This window comes from Eublepharis macularius, chromosome 4, assembly GCF_028583425.1.
Source record: "Eublepharis macularius isolate TG4126 chromosome 4, MPM_Emac_v1.0, whole genome shotgun sequence".
NCBI classification, from domain to species: domain Eukaryota; kingdom Metazoa; phylum Chordata; class Lepidosauria; order Squamata; family Eublepharidae; genus Eublepharis; species Eublepharis macularius.
Genome location: NC_072793.1, coordinates 164,144,773 through 164,162,824, shown reverse-complemented (window position 1 = coordinate 164,162,824; position 18,052 = coordinate 164,144,773). Strand labels below are relative to the sequence as shown.

The 18,052-nt window shown below is 43.9% G+C and overlaps 1 pseudogene; it reads right to left on the bottom strand.

Annotated features, from left to right (window-relative positions):
- Positions 1-15,213, bottom strand: part of LOC129327753 (zinc finger protein 850-like) — a 29,484-nt pseudogene extending 14,271 nt beyond the window's left edge.
- Positions 15,214-18,052: the final 2,839 nt, after the last annotated feature.

Sequence of the window (18,052 nt, the reverse complement as noted above, 5' to 3'; positions counted from 1 at the left end):
GTACAGGAACCAGTTTCTAAACCTACATATTACCATCATGTCTTCCCAATGAAATTTATTCCATACTTGGAGCGCTTGTATACTTTTGGCCATGTAGATTCTTTGATTGCAAACGAGTATTCCCATTCTGAGCTTTTTACATTCTGAGCAGTTCTAGATAGATTTTTGGAGGAATCAAAAATGGTATTTTTTAATTTAGAGAAAGCTGCTTTCTCTTTATCTCATAATATTATAACATGCCCCCTGCCAAAAGAAGTTAATTGGCAACAGAATCTGGATGAGAGGAAATACTTCTTGACTCAATTTGTAATTAAATGGGGAAATTCACTGCCAGGGAATGTAGCGATGGCCATGAGCGTAGATTACTTTCAAAGAGTATTAGACAGTTTCCTGGATGAGAAGTCCATTTGCGTGGTAGGCCTGGTAGCAAAAGGGAATCTCCATATGAGGAGACAGCAAACATCTGAGTAGCAGTACAACGAGGCAAGTATCAGTGGACAGTCGACTTCTATGTCCTGGGAATTAGCCCTCTAGACCATTTGGCTGGCCACTTTGTGAAACAGGATTATGGATTAGACGGATCACTGCTGTGATCCGGAAGCATGATTTTTATGTTCTTATCAGAGTGTTTACGCTGGAATTCTTGCTCCAGATTAATGCACTGGGGCTTTGATGGTCCATAGGAGCGGTATTCCCTCTGGACGTTAGTCATGATGATTTAATCTGGAGGGAGGCTTCGAGTTTAAACACCTGTCTGGGAGGGGGGGAAATTAGCAGGAAGTGGTTTGGGAGAGGCTTCACCCCTGATGCTGCACATGGATACAGATTTTCCTCCCACTGCTGCCAACAGGTTTTTGCAACTATGTCAATTCCAGCAAATTCCCAAAGGCAAAAGTGGTAGAATCACCCACAGCAGGAACAGGGAAGCCCGTCTCAACTGTTCTCCAGTGTTCTGGGGGAAAGCTCTCCTTTGTCTCCAGTGGCAAAGCTTGCTCTGCTCTCCCCTTTCTCTTGCACACTGAAACTCAGGCGCAGTTCTCAGACCAGCTCCAGGCATACCTCTACCCTCTTCTACCCTCCCTTCAGCTCAGGTAAATCAATGGTGGGCAACCTTCCTGAAAAGCCAGACTCGGACAAAAAGAATCGCATACAATTACCAGAGCATATCTAGAGAACATGCACATAACATTAAAAACGCTATACTCTTTATTAATGCATTCTCATGTGACAAATTGTAATATTAATTGTTGCAAAATTATTCATATTAAAGCAATACACACACCCTTGAAAATATATTTCATAGATCAGTATACACAGGAATCATTATTTAAAACAACCATTTGTCTTACATAAAAATGTTCATGTTAATGCCTGAGTGGGTAAAACTGCCTTAAAATACTTCACCCATCCCAATACAGAAGATATTTAAGAAAACTTGCATAATATTTCATAGTGATTTGGTAACACTCTCCCAAATTCCCCAATTTTTCCATGGAAAGCAAGCTAAACACCAGGCATGGTCGAGGTGCCACCAAGCAGGAGGCCATGTCCCTTGTGCTTGGGCAACAATAGATGCAATATTCTCACACTGGCATGTTCCATTAACAAAGCCATAGATTAGAAACCATTCGGTTTTAATGCTGTTTAATGTTTACGTTTTAGGTAAGATGCATTTTATAGTAATTTTATTTATATGTATATAACTGTATCTGTATTCTTGTATTTTTTTGTTCTGGTTTTAATGAATGGTTTTAGATTGTGAAGGACTATGGCCACATACAATAAATTCTAACCATTAACAAAGCAGATGCATTTTGTGCTTGGTGCAGATTATGAAAATCCTCACCTGGAGGAAGTTACAGCAATTCATCTGAGAATTGATCAGTGTGAGTGTAACAGTGGTCTCGTTAAAACTCTCCAGGGACTGTTACGGATGGTCTCTCTCCCATAGCTGGGAAAAGGCACTTTTAGACACAGCCACGACCTGGGCTGCTTCTACATGGAAGCAGGTGACTGTAGCTCTTACTGCTGCTAAACAGAAGCATTTGCAGTAGCAAAGGAGTGTCCACACAGCAGTTTTACTGCATTTTCTTTGCTTCAGTCTCTTGGGACTTAAAACAGCTAGATCTCTACAGTATTATAACAATTTCATTTTTTTAAAAAACTCTATCCCCCAAAGTATATGTTATGCATGCAATCCCTTTGCATATACCTTGTAGATATATTCATAATATTAATATTTTGCTTTGTAAATGTATGTGGGGTTCATCACCACCTAAGATTTCTTTAAAGAGGATGCAACTCTCAATTAATGAAGGAGACCTTAGTACTTATCATTAGAGGTGGGCACGAACCGGGGAAAAAACAAACCGTGAGGTTCGTGGTTCTTTCACGAATCACGAACCATGAACTTTCACAAACTGGAGCAAGTTCACAAACCACTTTGTGGTTCATAGGGTTTAAATGCCCCTTTCCATGCAGCAGTGGCACGGAAAGGGGCATTTAAACCCCCAGATCAGCTGCTTGTTGGGGATCTCCCCGACAAGCAGCGGATCCAAGCCAGTGGGGGTTTAAGTGCCCATTTCCGTGTTGCTGCAAAGCAGCACAGAAAGGGGCATTCAAACCCCCGGATCAGCTGCTTGTCAGGGGAGATCCCCGACAAGCAGCTGATCATTTAAACAGCGGGGTTTGGCTGGCCAGCCGGGAACTCCTGACCAGGCAGCTAAGTCCTGCTGTTTAAATGATCAGCTGCTTGTCAGTGAGAACCCCAACAAGCAGCTGATTTGGGGGTTTAAATGCCCCTTTCTGTGCCGCTTTGCAGCAGCAGGGAAATGGCCATTTTAAACCCCCACCAGTTTGGATCAGCTCCTCAGGGATCTCCCCGACAAACAGCTGATGCATGGGTTTAAATGCCCCTTTCCATGTCACTTTGCAGCAGCACGGAAAGGGGTATTGGGGTTCAACAAGAACTACGAACCAGTCCGTGGGAGTTCATGGAAAATGAGCTTCCATGAACCGCTAGTTCACGAACCACGAACCGGACTGGTTCGTGGTTCGTTTTCCTATTCCAGTTTGTGCCCATCTCTACGTATCATCAGGCACGTTTGCTAATGTGTACTAATCATTGGATTGCTCCTCTCAATTGGATAATTAATCTTGGGCTCTCTTAGAGGCTTCTGTTTTGGAGCAACTTTCTAAGTGGAATGCATTAGGGTCTACTTATGTTAAAATGGATTTTGTTCCTCCTGCAATTTCTGTAGCTAGCTAGAGAAATATGGTGCATATCATGACAATATCACAATTTGACCCATTCTCACATGCTATACAAACATTATAGGCCAATCCAGATCTAAAAATTGGGAATATTTTTAATGAAAGGATAGATAAGGGAATTTTTACCTTAGATCAACTGATAGGTTACAATGATGAGTTTTTTTGTCATTTTCTCAATTGAGGTTTAAATATGATTTTCCATCTTCTGCTGAATGGCAATATTTACAATTACAACATTATCAGGTATGATCTGGTAGCTTTGAGTGCTTCAGAATCTCCCGTTTTTGGAAACTCTTACTGAATCAATACCCAAAACAGTACGCTATTTGTATATAAATATCTGATGTTGGTCAATAAATATGACACACAGTCGTAGAGATGAATGGAATAGTGAACTAGAATGCCCACTTCAGCCAAAGCAATGGGATAAAGCTTTAAGTCTTATGTGTGTTGCTGCTGTGGATCTTAAGCTCTGACTTATTCTGCAAAAAAATATGTTTAGGATATATGGGACACCTCAGCACTTCTTTACTAAAGGATTAAGTACAGTGTGTAACTGTTGGTGGTATAATTTACAAGATATTTCTCTAAAGCATATGCTTTGGACATGTCCTGTTATTTGGCCCTTTTGGAAGAAAGTCATTACCCATATTAATTTTGTATTAGAATATACTCATTTCTTTTTGAGGATGTTAAAAAGAGATGGATCGTTCATGCCCTTACAGTCACTGAAAGACTGGAAAGACAAGAGCCTGCTTTCTGTAATTAATTGGATTGAGGACCTTAATAATAATAACATTCAATTCCAACTCAGAGCGGTTTACAAAGTATGTTATTATCCCCACAACAAAACACCCTGTAAGGTGGGTGGGGCTGAGAGAGCTCCTAGAAGCTGTGGCTGATCCAAGGTCACCCAGCTGGCTTCAAATGGAGGAGTGGAGAATCAAACCCGGTTCTCCAGATTAGAGTCCCGCTGCTCTTAATTTCTACACCAAACTGGCTCTTATAAACTTATCAACATTTGAATGATCCCAAATAGACAGCAATTATGTGTGAGTTTAGATATTTCGAAACCTTTTATAGAAGTGTATGCATAGATTTGCCAATAGTGCTTTTGTAACCAGCATTGTTCTGTTGGAGTGATTCCGCACACGTTGGATAATGCACTTCCAATCCTCTTTATAGATCATTTGGAACGGATTTTTTTTGTGTGTGGAACAAAAAATCCACCTCAAACGATTGATAAAATGCATTGAAAGTGCATTATCCAATGTGTGCGGAATCAGCCTTATTTTTTTTGTTTCACACTAACTGCTTTTATTGACCTCTGTAAAGCTTTTGATTCTATTAATAGGCCCCTATTAATAGGCCCCTATTCTGGGAGAAACGTCACAATTAGGTATGGACCACCGTCTTCTGTTTCTGCTCCGTAAATTCCATTCTGCAACCACTTGCCAGATCAGACAGGAGAGGGTCCCTTACTCATAAAATTCCTGTAATTAAGGGCGTCAAACAGTGGTGTGTTTTGGCCCCCCCTTCTCTTTAACCTTTTTCTTTCTGATCTCTCTTCTTTTCTAGCAAAAATTGATAGCCATCTCCCTAAACTGAACTACTTTCCAGTACCTATCCTCTTATATGCGGATGATGCTGTGATTCTCTCCTTTTCTAGGGAAGGCCTAATGCGTTTACTATTAGGGTTCATGGCCTAGTGTAGACAGAACTCTCTTTTTGTAAGTTTTGCTAAGACAAAAATATTTTTTTCTAAATCCTGGAAGCGCATTTGTTGGAGAATAGAGGGAAGAGAAATCGAGCAGATTAAATCATTCAGATATCTAGGCGTTCTATTTCAGTATAACTTAAACTGGTGTTCTCATCGGGACCACTTTCTCATCATGGTTGTGGCCGTAACACGCTTCTTCCATCAAAGAGGTAACCAATTTGTCCCGGCTGCGCTTCGGATTTTTCAGGCCACAGTCATCTCATGCCTGCTCTATGGGATTCCTGTGTGGATCCAAAACTTCAACAATGAGGTAGTACACATTAATGCTATCTTTCTACGCAGGATCCTTGGCCTCCCCAATTCTGTAGCTTATTTTACTCTCTGCTGAGTTGGGTCTTCATCTTATCGAATTGCGGGCGTGGATCACTATTAAATATTGCTGTCATCTTCGTTTTAGACCCCCCCCAAAGTCTTATCATTCTCCTCCCTGCAGACCCCTATCTTTCTAAATGGCCCAATCTATAGTGTCTAAAAGTATTGACGAGGATTCTTGGGCCAGCTCCAGAGAAATGGCCATTTTTCGGGCAGTCCGAAAGAGGATTTGGGACATTGAAGCCCAAGTAATCAATGCTGGCTGCTCTGGACTTTGTTCCCCACATTTTTTGGCCTTTCCTTTTTATATGACTCTATGGCCCAGTACTTTTCTAATCTGGTAATCCCCTCTCATTGTAGAGCCTTCATGTTAGCCAGGTTCAATCTCTTTCTCTCAGCTGTTTTAACAGATAGATATAAGAGTATCTCCTATAAGGGAAGGGCCTGTTCTTGCTCTTATAATTAACCTGATTCTGTTCAACATATCCTTCTTCATTGTCTCCATTACTCCTCTTTACATCACCATCTGATTCGTCGTCTTCGATCTTCTGCAAAATTCATGACTGATAATGAATTTTTTTTATCATCTGATAAGTCCCCCGAAATCACTGCATCTGTCGGAATTCCTTTCACATATATGTAAGTTAAGGGCAGGAGTTTACAATTTGTATCATGTTTTTTATTGTTTTTTTTATTTTATCACAGTTTTGACCAGCTGATTCCATATTACCCTCTTGGTCACCTACCTTTTGGGGTTTTCTTTTTTTATCTTGTTTTACTGTATCTTCTGCCGATAAAAGGTTGATGATGATGATGATGACTAACAAATAAAAATTTATTTTAAAAAAATCTTTATCCCTTTTGCTTACAGAGGTACGAAGAGGAAAGTGGCAGCTGTACCTCTTGGGTTCTTTGATGTGAAGTAAGACTTGAACGTCACTGAAGCTCTTTCCACACTCTGGTCATTGATATGTTTTCTCCCTAGTGTGGATTCTCTGATGGGAAGCCAGCCCTGAACTCTTATGGAAACTCTTTTCACACAGAGAGCATTGATATGGTTTCTCCCCTGTGTGGATTCTCTGATGGGAGGCAAGGTTTGCTCTTCGACTGAAAGCCTTTTCACAATCTGAACACTGATATGGTTTCTCACCAGTGTGAATTCTTCGATGTGAAGCAAGGCTTGATCTGTCACTGAAGTTCCTTCCACACTCTGAGCATGGATATGGTTTTTCCCCTGTATGTATTCTCTTATGGGAAGCAAGATTTGCGCTAACACTGAAGCTCTTTCCACAATCTGAGCACTGATATGGCTTCTCCCCAGTGTGGATTCTTTGATGGGAAGCAAGATTTGAGCTTTGACTGAAGTTCTTTCCACACTCAGAGCACTGATATGGTTTCTCACCAGTGTGGATTCTTTCGTGGCGAGCAAGACTTGATCTGTCTCTGAAGTTCCTTCCACACTCTGAGCATGGATATGGTTTTTCCCCTGTATGTATTATTTGATGAAATGCAAGACTTGAGCTCTGACTGAAGTTCTTTCCACATTCCAAGCACTGATACGGTTTTTCCCCAGTGTGTGTTCTTTGATGTGAAGTAAGTCTTGAACTGTTACTGAAGCTCTTTCCACACTCTAAGCATTGATATGGTTTCTCTCCTGTGTGGGTTCTTTGATGTGATGCAAGATTTGAGCGTTGACTAAAGCTCTTTCCACATTCCAAGCAGTGATACGGATTTTCACCAGTGTGGGTTCTTTGATGCGAAGTAAGTCCTGAACTTTCACTGAAGCTCTTTCCACAGAATGAGCATTGATATGGTTTCTCCCCAGTGTGGATTCTTCGATGTGATGAAAGAGTTGAGCTCTGACTGAAGCTCTTTCCACAGTCTGAGCACTGATAAGGTTTTTCTCCAGTGTGCATTCTCTGATGAGAAGTAAGGCTTGAACTGTTACTGAAGCTCCTTCCACAGAATGAGCACTGATATGGTTTTTCCCCAGTGTGGATTCTTCGATGTGGTACAAGACTTGAGCTATGACGGAAGCTCTTTCCACATTCTGAGCACTGATATGGTTTTTCTCCTGTGTGGGTTCTTTGATGTGAAATAAGGGTTGAACTGTCACTGAACCTTTTTCCACACTGTGAACACTGATATGGTTTCTCTCCAGTGTGGATTCTCTGATGAGAAGCCAGCCTTGAGCTCTTACGGAAGCTCTTTCCACACACACAGCATTGATATTGTTTCTCTCCTGTGTGGATTCTCTGATGGAAGTCAAGGATTGCTCTCCGACTGAAACCCTTTCCACAATCTGAACACTGATATGGTTTCTCACTAGTGTGTTTTCTTCGATGTGAAGCAAGGCTTGATCTGTCATTGAAGTTCCTTCCACACTCTGAACATGAATATGGTTTTCCACCTGTATGTATTCTTTGATGGGCAGCAAGGATTGAGCTCTGACTGAAGCTCTTACTGCATGCTGAACATTTGTGTGGCTTTTCATCTGTATCCAATTCTCTGTCTAAAAACTGCTTGTTGCTCTGACTACAACTCTTCCTGCACACTGATGATTTCAGCTGTTTCTCTTCCTTTTTTATTGTTTGCTGGGCACCAGTGCTTGATTTACCAATTGAGATTTGTTCATATACAGATAATTTATCCCTTTTGTTTTCCAAATTACTTTCTTCTTGATCTGGAATTCCATGGAAATGGGAACCTTCAGAAGAAATCAATTTCTTTTTCCCTTGTAGTTTGGCTTCACCTTTCCTTCCATGCTGTTTCCACTTTCTCTGGCTCTCCTCTGTTGAAATAAGAAGAAAACCCAAATAAGAGAGTAATTCCACTTTTCATCATTGAACAAAGCCATTTTTTACTTTGAAGCTTCACAACTGAAAACCAAACGTTATACTGCTTTTCAGACAGCACCTATGACAAGAAGTCCACAGCATGGCTATTTTTTCTTCACATGAAGTTACTTTCTAGAATGTATTAGATCCCAAAACCCAACCCAATTTGGTCATTTTCAGGGCCAGATGAAAACTCATATCCTGTTTAAGGGTTTCAAGTAGCTGGAGAGGAAAAAACCCTTTTCTGCTTGAAAATGTTGCAGGAACTAATGCAGCCTAAGGGGCTTCAGTGACACATTCATATATTGGCATGATTTTTTGCAAAGCTGCTTGTCTCCCAGTGGCTCACATTTGCCACTGCCTCAGCCCTAAACTCCAAGCTGGCTGACAACTAAGGGGTTTGGTGCTATTTAAAGTGGCTTTTTGATCTATCTAGAGAGTTTGGAAGTCCTTCCCCTCTTTCCTGAGGGTTCCTCTTCTGGGTGGTCTGTCCCCAACAGCACGACTTTGTTTATGGATCAGTTGGCCTCTCTTGTTCCCTCCCCTGCTCCATTTTTCAAGGCCCAAGGCTCTGCATGGCAATGTTTTGAGTTAGAATGGGAAACTGACTTGGCGCTGTCTCCGCCCTTTTCTCTCTCACTGCATCTCTCTGCCGGTGTTGTACAATAACACTGGCCCAGTCATCAGCGTGCCCCAGTGGGGTTAAGTGATGTGAATAGGATTCCTTCCAAGCATCCTCAGTAAATACTCAGTGATCTTGGATTCAAAAAAGCTTTAAGATCACATAAATTGTAGAAAGTACAGTTTTGCTAGCAAATTCTGTCCTTAAAAATAATCTATACTTCGCATTGGGAAATGGGACCAAGGCCTGTTACTTCTATGGATCCTAACCCGTGACTTATACAGTCAAAATTTTTGGCATACTGGCCACCACAGCATCTTTTTAGTAAGGGATTAAGTATAGTCTCTAAGTACTGGCATTGTAACTTACAGGTTGTGTGGCTAAAGCATATGCTTTGGATGTATACAGATATTTGGTCTTTTGGGGAGGCAGTAATTCATATTAATTTTGTATTAGAATACTTGTTGATCTTTGAAGATGGACAGTATTTCTAAATTATTGACCTGTTTCCCAGAGCTTAACCTAAGGTCAGAGAAAATGGACCCTCTGTGCCCTTGCTGTAGCTAAAAGACTTATCTTACAGCATTGGAAAGGCAAATGACCACTAATAATTCAGTGGCTTGAGAACATTACAACTTTATCAACGTTTGAATGTATGGCATACAGATGTCAATTGTATTAAGAATTTATTTTTAGATCTTTGGAAACTTTTAATAGAAATTTATGAGTAGACACACCACCATTGTTATATTTTTTGTGGTTATTTTTTCTGAACACATTATGCTATTTTTTAAATTTTCTAAAAAGAGTCTAGAAGTGTTAAAATTATACTTCAGCATTTCCAACTGAGTTTATTTATTTATTATTTTAGCATGTTTACCCTGCTTATTTCCAGTGGGACGCAAAGCAGTTTACAACAATAGCAAAATACAGTCCAAATACCGTCCAAATAAACAAATAAATACAGTTCCAATTAACTAATAGTTTAAAACTTTTCTGCCCTGTCTTGGATCCTTGCTAATGCTATGTCTTTAAACTTGTATATGTTTACCTTATATATGTATATATACCTTATATATACTTGTGTATTTTTACCTTATTAAGTTGTTTACCTTATTGAAATGTACTTACTTGATACGGATTGTATTAACCTCATACTGTGTAATCCACCTTGAGTCTCAGTGAGAAAGGCGGACTATAAATGATGTCAATAAAATAAAAAAATAAATAAAAAGACAAAAATATTTGCATAAACAGAAACAGCAAAAAAATACGCTAACAGCAGCCTGGGCTGGCCCTGGATGCACCAAGCTGGCTCACTCAGGGCCACAGCTAACCTCCGTCAGCCCAGGCTGAGGTTCTCTTTCCCTCTGGCAGCAACAGACTTCTGCAAACAGAAACATTTATAGTGCCTTGGGACAGAGAAGGGGACGGCTGAACAGGTGTTCCTTCTCAGCACAGGTGGGAGTTCTCTCTCTCTCTCTTTCATGAATGTCTTAGTCAGACCACTAGTTTTAGCTCTGTATATGAATAGCTACATATACATTGTACAACTGAACAAAGAATGTCCAAGGAACATGGATCAGGGAAACCCCCAGGCTGCACTGATACAACCAACAACAGCAGCAATTTCAGCTTTTAGTGCTGTCATGGAAAAAAAATAGAGAGAGCCATACCCAGAGAGGCCAGATTCCTGTAGTTGTCCAACATAACTTCTCTGTGCAAATTCTTTTGGCCTGGATCCAGCAAAGCCCACTCCTCCTCTGAGAAGTACACCGCCACATCCTTAAAAGACACCAGACTCTGAAAGAAGGAAATAGGTTTTTTTTTTCTCATAGACGGCGAGCGTAAGGCTAATTACAGAAGAAACACGATATGGTTATGAGATGTACTGTAGGAGAGGCAAAGCATGCTGGATAGAAGCAAAGGGAAAGATTCCTTCAGCTGCAAGGGAGAGTTCCAAGACCTTCTTCCTATAACAATCCCTTCCCTGCCTCACCGAGTTGCACTGATGATACTTTCATTCTACAACAAAGAGGGGGATGCTCAGAACAATCAGGCAGTGTCCTTCCAATACTTATGAGTGGCAGAGAGCAGCTGGTTTTCATCCCTAGAGGCCTCTCAGGCCCTTGTACCGCTTTCACTACAGTTATACAGCTTTCCTCCCAAGGTGAAACCTCCCTTTCCCCCCTAAGAAATTACTCCAGTTGATATATTCTGAATGTATTAGTTGATATTCTTCCAACCTTTAGATCTGCATTGCTGAGCATGTCAACTTACCAATTTTTGCATTTCTTTGCTAACATCAGTTCTCAAGAAATAAAAACAAAGTTAAAACCAGGTGGTTAACAGTAGTCAAACCACCCCATAACAAAAGAAAACATCGTGATGTGACGTCCCCCCCATGGGTCAGTAATGACTCGGTGCTTGCACCTTTACCTACCTTTAACAGTAGTCAACAGAAGATCATGGGTCAAAATCTCAAACATGAGGCATAAAAACAGCCAGCACAGAAACTAACTCCTTTCCTAAAAGATGATCAGTCCCTCATTTGTTTTACAAAACAGAATTTCTCACGTGCAAGGGAGAAATTCTCTGGAGCTTCAGGGGGGAGGGATAATTCTGGAGCCACGACATGAAAAGCCCCGCTCCTTGTGGAAAACTATCCATTGTCAGCAACACCTAGCATTTGGGGCTGACATTTTTGGCGGACCATAATTCTGAGAAGGAAACCATATAGGGCTGATGAGCAAGGAGTTTCTCCATGGGATAAGGTCTAAAATAAATGAACTATTTTTTTTCCTCCCCAGCAAATGATGCCTGCAATTTATGCTTCATTTGCTCTGTTCAGGCTTCTATGCTATGGCTCTGCTTTCAGGAGCATCCACATGAAGTTGTCCTATTTTAATTCTGTTTCTCTGTTTTGTTAGCAACAGTAGAAAAGAACTGTGCTACAATCCACCAGTTCCCAGCTTTTATTTCTTCATTGTTAAAGTCTCTTGCCCTTTTCATTGAAGAGTTACAAGGGGAAACATTGAGACTGCACTTTCCCCCCTCATAACTCGGCAACAACAACAAAAATTAGATTACAACAAAGTACTCTGTAGGGATGCTCCTGAAAAGTGTCCAGAAGTTATGATTCGTACAAAAGGCTGCAGTGATAATGTTCACTGGTGTCGGCTGTATGGGCCATATAACCATAAGACTTGTTCAGGCTACACCGGCTTCCAGTTTGCTTCTGCAGACAATTAAACGTACTGGTATTTACATTCCTAAATGGTACACCTTCAGGACCACTTACATCCATATGAATCTACTTGACCAATAAAGTCATCTTTGGGAGTCCTGTTTTGGGAGTGTAATTTTTCAAGAGTCAGAGCTCTGATTCTCAAAAGCTTATGCTATGAAAATCTTATTGGTCTCTAACATAGTAGCAAATGATCATTGCACCATTATTGTGCTACAGTGATCTGTCAGGTAAAGAATTTTTTAAAAACTGTTCAGTGGCACTGAGGTGGGTGGATGGTTGAGTGGGGAAATGGCCGTCTCAGGGCTCTGAGGCAGAGATAGCACTGGGAAAACTGATACTTAGATGACCCATTTCCAGCACCTCTGCATCCGCAAATAGCAACAAGAGGTACATAGAGCATTGCTGTCTTGTGGCAGCATCACAGCCTTACTTCAGAGATGGAGACCAAACTGAACCCTGAGTGCTTACCCTGTGGGGTGGCACCTTCATCACCCTGCGATGGGGTTTGCCCTAAAAAGTGCCTCTTCCTTCTCCACCTCAGCAGCCCTTTCTGACAACTCCTAAAAGAGAAGCAGCACCAAAGCTGGGAGGGAAGGGGCAGAAGAGGATAGTTCTTGGCTGATTTCCAGAGGAAGTTTAGTGCTTGAAAAGGGGGGATTTTTAGGACAGTGTTTCATCTTCAGGTCTTTGGAGGTTGCCTGATGAAACATGCTCACCTGCTGTGCCTGCTCTGCAGCCTCCACTTGGCTCAAGACGAAGCCTTCTGCCGGAGTCACTGCCTGGGAACTGGTCTCTGGCCCGCACTCCCTGACCCAGCTCTCCATCTCTGGGGGCAGGAACTGCTCCAGGATCACCAGGTCCAGCATCTGTTGCTTGCGGTGCCTTTCTGGCTTCAGCCACTGACAGCAAAGAGGGTGCTGTTGACTGCAAACCTCTTGGGGCCCTTCAGACTCCAGGTAGCAGAAGCACCTTAAGCACTGGCACTCTGGATAGGAGCTGGTGGTATCCTCACATGGGGACTTTTGGCCAGGCCTCTCCCAAAATTCCTCACTCTTCACTTCTTGGAAAGTAGGAGGTCCTTCTCCAGCCTCAGGGCTTGATAATTCCTGCTCTTCCATCTTTTCACATTTGCTTCTGATTAGGCCAATGGATCTCCTTACTCTGTCATAAATTCTCCAGTCAAGGCAGGACTAGTAAACTGGGTGGGGCTACTCAATCCTGCAAAGGCAACAAGATATTTTGTGAGCAAACTATGAGTTTCTCCAGGCAGGACAGCAAAGAGGTTCCTTTTCACCATTAAAGCTCCCTATCCATCCACTTCTCTAACCCCCTTTTTAAAAGTATCTAAGGAAGCTGCTGCCTCCTCATTCCCAGACAAGAATCCCACAAGCATAGTGAGGGACGTTCTTCTCATCTGTATTTCATCTACTGCACACTGACTGCATCCCAGGAGGGACTTTTGGTATTACAGAAGAGGGAGAGGAAGGTTTTACTGCCACCTCCTCACATGAAATCGTTGACATCTTTATTGCATCTTTCCCTTCTATACTGCATTCTAAAGTATACAATCTCATCTTTGGGGTGTCTTTTTCGGCACCTTTTCCAGCTATCCTATGACATTCTTTCTGAGATGTGCCAACAAGAAGCATACACTGCATTTTAAACACAACTGTACTGATATTTTTGTAAAGAAGTTATAACGCTAGATGCTTCATTTTTCCTAAGAATTCCTAGAATAGAATTTGTTTTTTTCTCACTGCTCCTCTCTACACTCACTGTTTTCACTGAATTAGGTGCCTGACCTGAAGATCCCTTTCCCAGTCAGTCATCACTGCCTCGGGCACTATCACTGAGCAGTCGGGGCTATTACAATGTCCTCTTTCTGCAGACTCCAGATCATGCATGAACAAACTCAACAGAATGAGACCAAAGTTGGTTTTCAGTCCCTTATTTGTATTTCCTAGTCTCTTATTTATGAATCCACCCCACTTCTAAACTGCACAAAAAATAGGCTTTGGACTATAGAAGCGCAGAAGTCCTCTTGTAGGGCAGAGTCCCCTGAATGTCGGGGCATATGATTTGTTTGGGTCCAAGACTTATTTTGGGGGCGGATCTTTCTCAGTATCATCAATAGCTGTGGTTGAATTCAAGAAGAAAGAACTAGGAATTGGGAACCAACCTCAGCCTTCTTTCAACAGAGCTGGTTCCAGTACAGATTCTTCAGGGATCCCATTCCCTTCATGGGGAAATGTATGCATCCATTTCTACCCTCTTGCTTCCTACTTTTTAGCCATTTTAAACCATCCACAGCTTAATGAAACTACCCCCCCCCCACGCCAGTCGTCAACATCCCACCTGGCTTTCCTTTGAGCACCCATCCAGCCAAAAGTCTGCCAGCTCTGAGATGGAAAATTCCTGGCGCTTTGGAGGTGGAGCCTGAGTAGGGAAGGGTTTGGGGAGGAAAGGGAGCAGAAAAGAATAGCATAAAAAACACTTCCCAAAGAAGCCATTTTATCCAGGAGAGCTGATCCCTCTAACATCGTGATCAGTTGTGATTCCAGGAGATCTGCGTGCCCCACCTCCAGGTTCGCGTTCCAGCATTGCCCAAAGGTCCCGACTAGGATGAACCCCTCCCCGCACAAGAGTTGTGGAGGACATGGGCGACCTCGCCCTCTCTTTCCATTCCTTGCCTGGAACTCCATTCCCCTCTCTCAAGCTTCTGCAGCCCCTCCTTGGCCCAGGTAGGTTAAACTCGCAAGAACCGCCCGGAATGGAGTACAACCTGACGCTGCAAGCGTGGGACAAGACTCAACAAGCGCTCCTAGGGGTGGGCGGAAGTCAGACGCCTCGCTGCCTCTCTAGGAAGATGGTCTCTGTCCCTTTAACCCTTGGATTCTCACCTCCCCCAAAAAGAAAATCACAGGCTTCTGGGCATGAGAGAAAGACACTGGATCAGTTTTGAGGCTTCTGGTGCGGACGTACCTCCGCACTTTCAAGGGCATGTTGCTGTTCTAATTATTGCAAACTCTGTTTGGCCAGAGACTGCAGTGCAGAGAAAGAAAAAGACCCTGCCGGGCCAGTATGCTCACCGTCCAAGCCTTTTGCAGTTAGATGAGCCCAGCGTTTTAAAGAGTTTTCTGGAAGCTGCAAGACCAGGATGCCTACATTTCCCATCAAAACGTGAGGGCAGCTGACAAGTGTCCAACCTGTGTCAGGCATCACTGGTAGCTTGGCTCTGGGACAGGATGACATGAAGGGCTACAGTCAAGGGCAGCAGGATCTCATGCAGCAAGGACTAGTTGGAGGCAAAGAGAGGGCAAGGGCCAAACTCTGCAGTTGTAGCCAGCCAGCTGAGCCAGCCTGACAGGCAGCTTGGCCAAGTGCCCGCCTCCATGTCTGAGGAAGCCACAGGCTGGGTGCAGTAGTAGTGGCATGGTGGTGGTGGCTGCAGTGGGCTGAATCTAATGATTTGGAGGGGAGGGCTGGCTTGGCACCCCTTCAGCAGCAGTGAAGACGGGCAATCACTTAGGCCCACCTATGTGCTGCTGCCCCTGAACTGCTGGTCTTGGAAGCTGCTGCCCTTTTGCTGGGGGTGGGGGGCTCCTCTAGCGATGTATTCAAGTGGATTAGTGTTTTCCAGGAGGAGGCGAGGGTTGCATCCTTCCGAATACCAGATCTGCTGTTTTATGTCTCTGTACAGATCCCTTCTTCTAGCACGTAAGCAGAGGAGAAGAAAATTTGAGGGCGCTGCATCCACAGCAGAAATTACTCCCAAGTCACTGGAACTGTAATGCAATCACCATCAATCAATGGAGGAATGCAGGAAAATACGGCAGCTGATGGAGGAAAGAGCACTGAAAACGCCAGTGTAGATGCTCCGTTGCCGCAGCGAATGCATATATATGCGGGACAGAGAATCCAATTCCTGACTGGGGACGCAACCTCAATCGCTTTTCCAGAGGGACAAACGGCAGGCTGCATGCTGCTCAAACAGCTCCAGGGAGAAGGATCCGCTTCTAGTCTTGGGGGTCTTCTCTTCTCCACCCGCAATTATTTCCTTTCTTGCCCAACCTGCTGCTCTCCCTTCTAGGGACGCCAACGACCCGGAGGAAAAAACTGTCTGGCTCCTTTCGGAGAGGCCTAATGCGTGGGAATGGGCAGCTGAAACTTTTCATGGCACAGAGGTCAATTAACATCACCTGGTGAACAACCGCCTGTTAAGCCTCTGGTAAAAGGACAGGACTTTTTGCCCCTCCAGCTTGTTGGCAACCGACCGTCCAGCCGTCAGAGGCCCGAAGCCAATCGCCCCGCCCCGCAGCTCCCTGCACTAATCCTCAAAGCCGTCTCCCCGGTGGAAGGCGTGTCCAGGCTCGGAGCAGAGATGCCTCCTCGGATGCCTTCGCTTCCCTCTCCGGCGGCGAAGCCTGCACGGCTCGTCGTCTGTGGGGTGCGACTCTGTCCAGGGGGGAAGGGGTTAAAGGGAGCGAGTCCGGTTCCTAGAGAAGCTGCGGGGAGGGAGGCTGCGGGGCTTCTGCAGCTACTTCCGGGCAGCCCCCCCCCCCCGCTTTCTGCTCCGTCTGGTCAAACCCGGTGAGTTTGGGCGAAGGGGGTTGCAGGAAAAGGAGGGAGGCCAGAGGGAGTTGCATGCGCAGGAGAGGATGCGAGGGCGCCGTCCGTGCCCTGTCAGACACTGAGGACGATTTTTTAATTAGCTTGTGGGATCCCTGATAGGTCTGCAATAAAACCAGCGCTACTGAATCGACTCATGAACCACGGAATAGTTGTAATTAGGGGTGCGGCATGACGTGGTTTTCAGATGATCCCGAAGCATTCAGGAAGCTGAAGACCCGATCTCAGGGCAGACTGCTCAGACAAAAGAGCTGCGGCAGGGAACTCCCGGGCTTTCTGGATGACGGGTGGGTCCGGGATCAGTTTCAGTCCAGCTTAAGGTTGGGAGATGGGACCAAGATGGCAATGGTGGCTTTAGTCAGTGATCCCCCCTCTGAATCTGTTACTCTTACTGTGTCTCTCAGCAGCCTTAATGCAGCTGCAGAAAAGGCCTGGAGGACAGCCCCCTGCCTTAACCTGGCTGATCTGGCAATGTGGATCCATACTACGGTTACCCTGAAACTTGGTTACTGTAATGCACTCTGCATAGGTCTGCTCTGAAATGCAACTTGGAATCTCCAGTTCATGCAAAACGGCCACAGCCCAGTTACTTGCAGGCGCCAGACAGGACGTGCATCTCACATCCATCCAGGAGACAGTCCATTGGTTACCAATGAGTTACTTGAGGAGGATCATTCAATGAAAACATTGCAAAGAAGTAGTGAAAAGGATCAATTCTGTTGTAGGGTGGTTAGGAAAAATGAAACATTCAGCATCACATCTTTACAAAAATATTAGTGCAGCTATATTCCACGTGGCGTGTGAGCTTCTTGTTGGCCCATTTCAGAAAGGAGGTCGTAGTAGATCTGGAAAAGATGCCCGAAAGGGCACCCCAAAGGATCAAAGGGCCGTGGCATTTTCCCTAAGGGAAAAGGCTGCAGCAGGTGGAGCTGTGTAGCTTAGAATGCCGCTGGCAAAGGAAGGACACAATAGAGGCACATGTAATTACACGTGGAGGAAGTGGGGGGCAAAACCTTCCTCTCTCTCTACAATATACCAGAAGTCCATCATGCAATGCAGTCAATGCGCTGTAGATGAAATTCAAATGAAAAAAGAGAATTTCTTGCACTGTACTTGTGGGATTCATAGTTAGGGAATGAGGAGGTAGCAACTGGTTTAGATGTTTTTTAAAAGGAGGTTAGAGAAATGGATGGACAAAGAGCGAAAAGGGGCCTCTGTGCTCTCTGGCTTGCAGAAGGATCAGAGTTTGCTCACAGAAGACTTTGTTGCCTTTGCAGGACCTGAGTAGCAGCTCGCAGTTTGCCAGTCTTGGCCTTGACAAAAGAAATTGCAGCAGAACAAGGAGATCC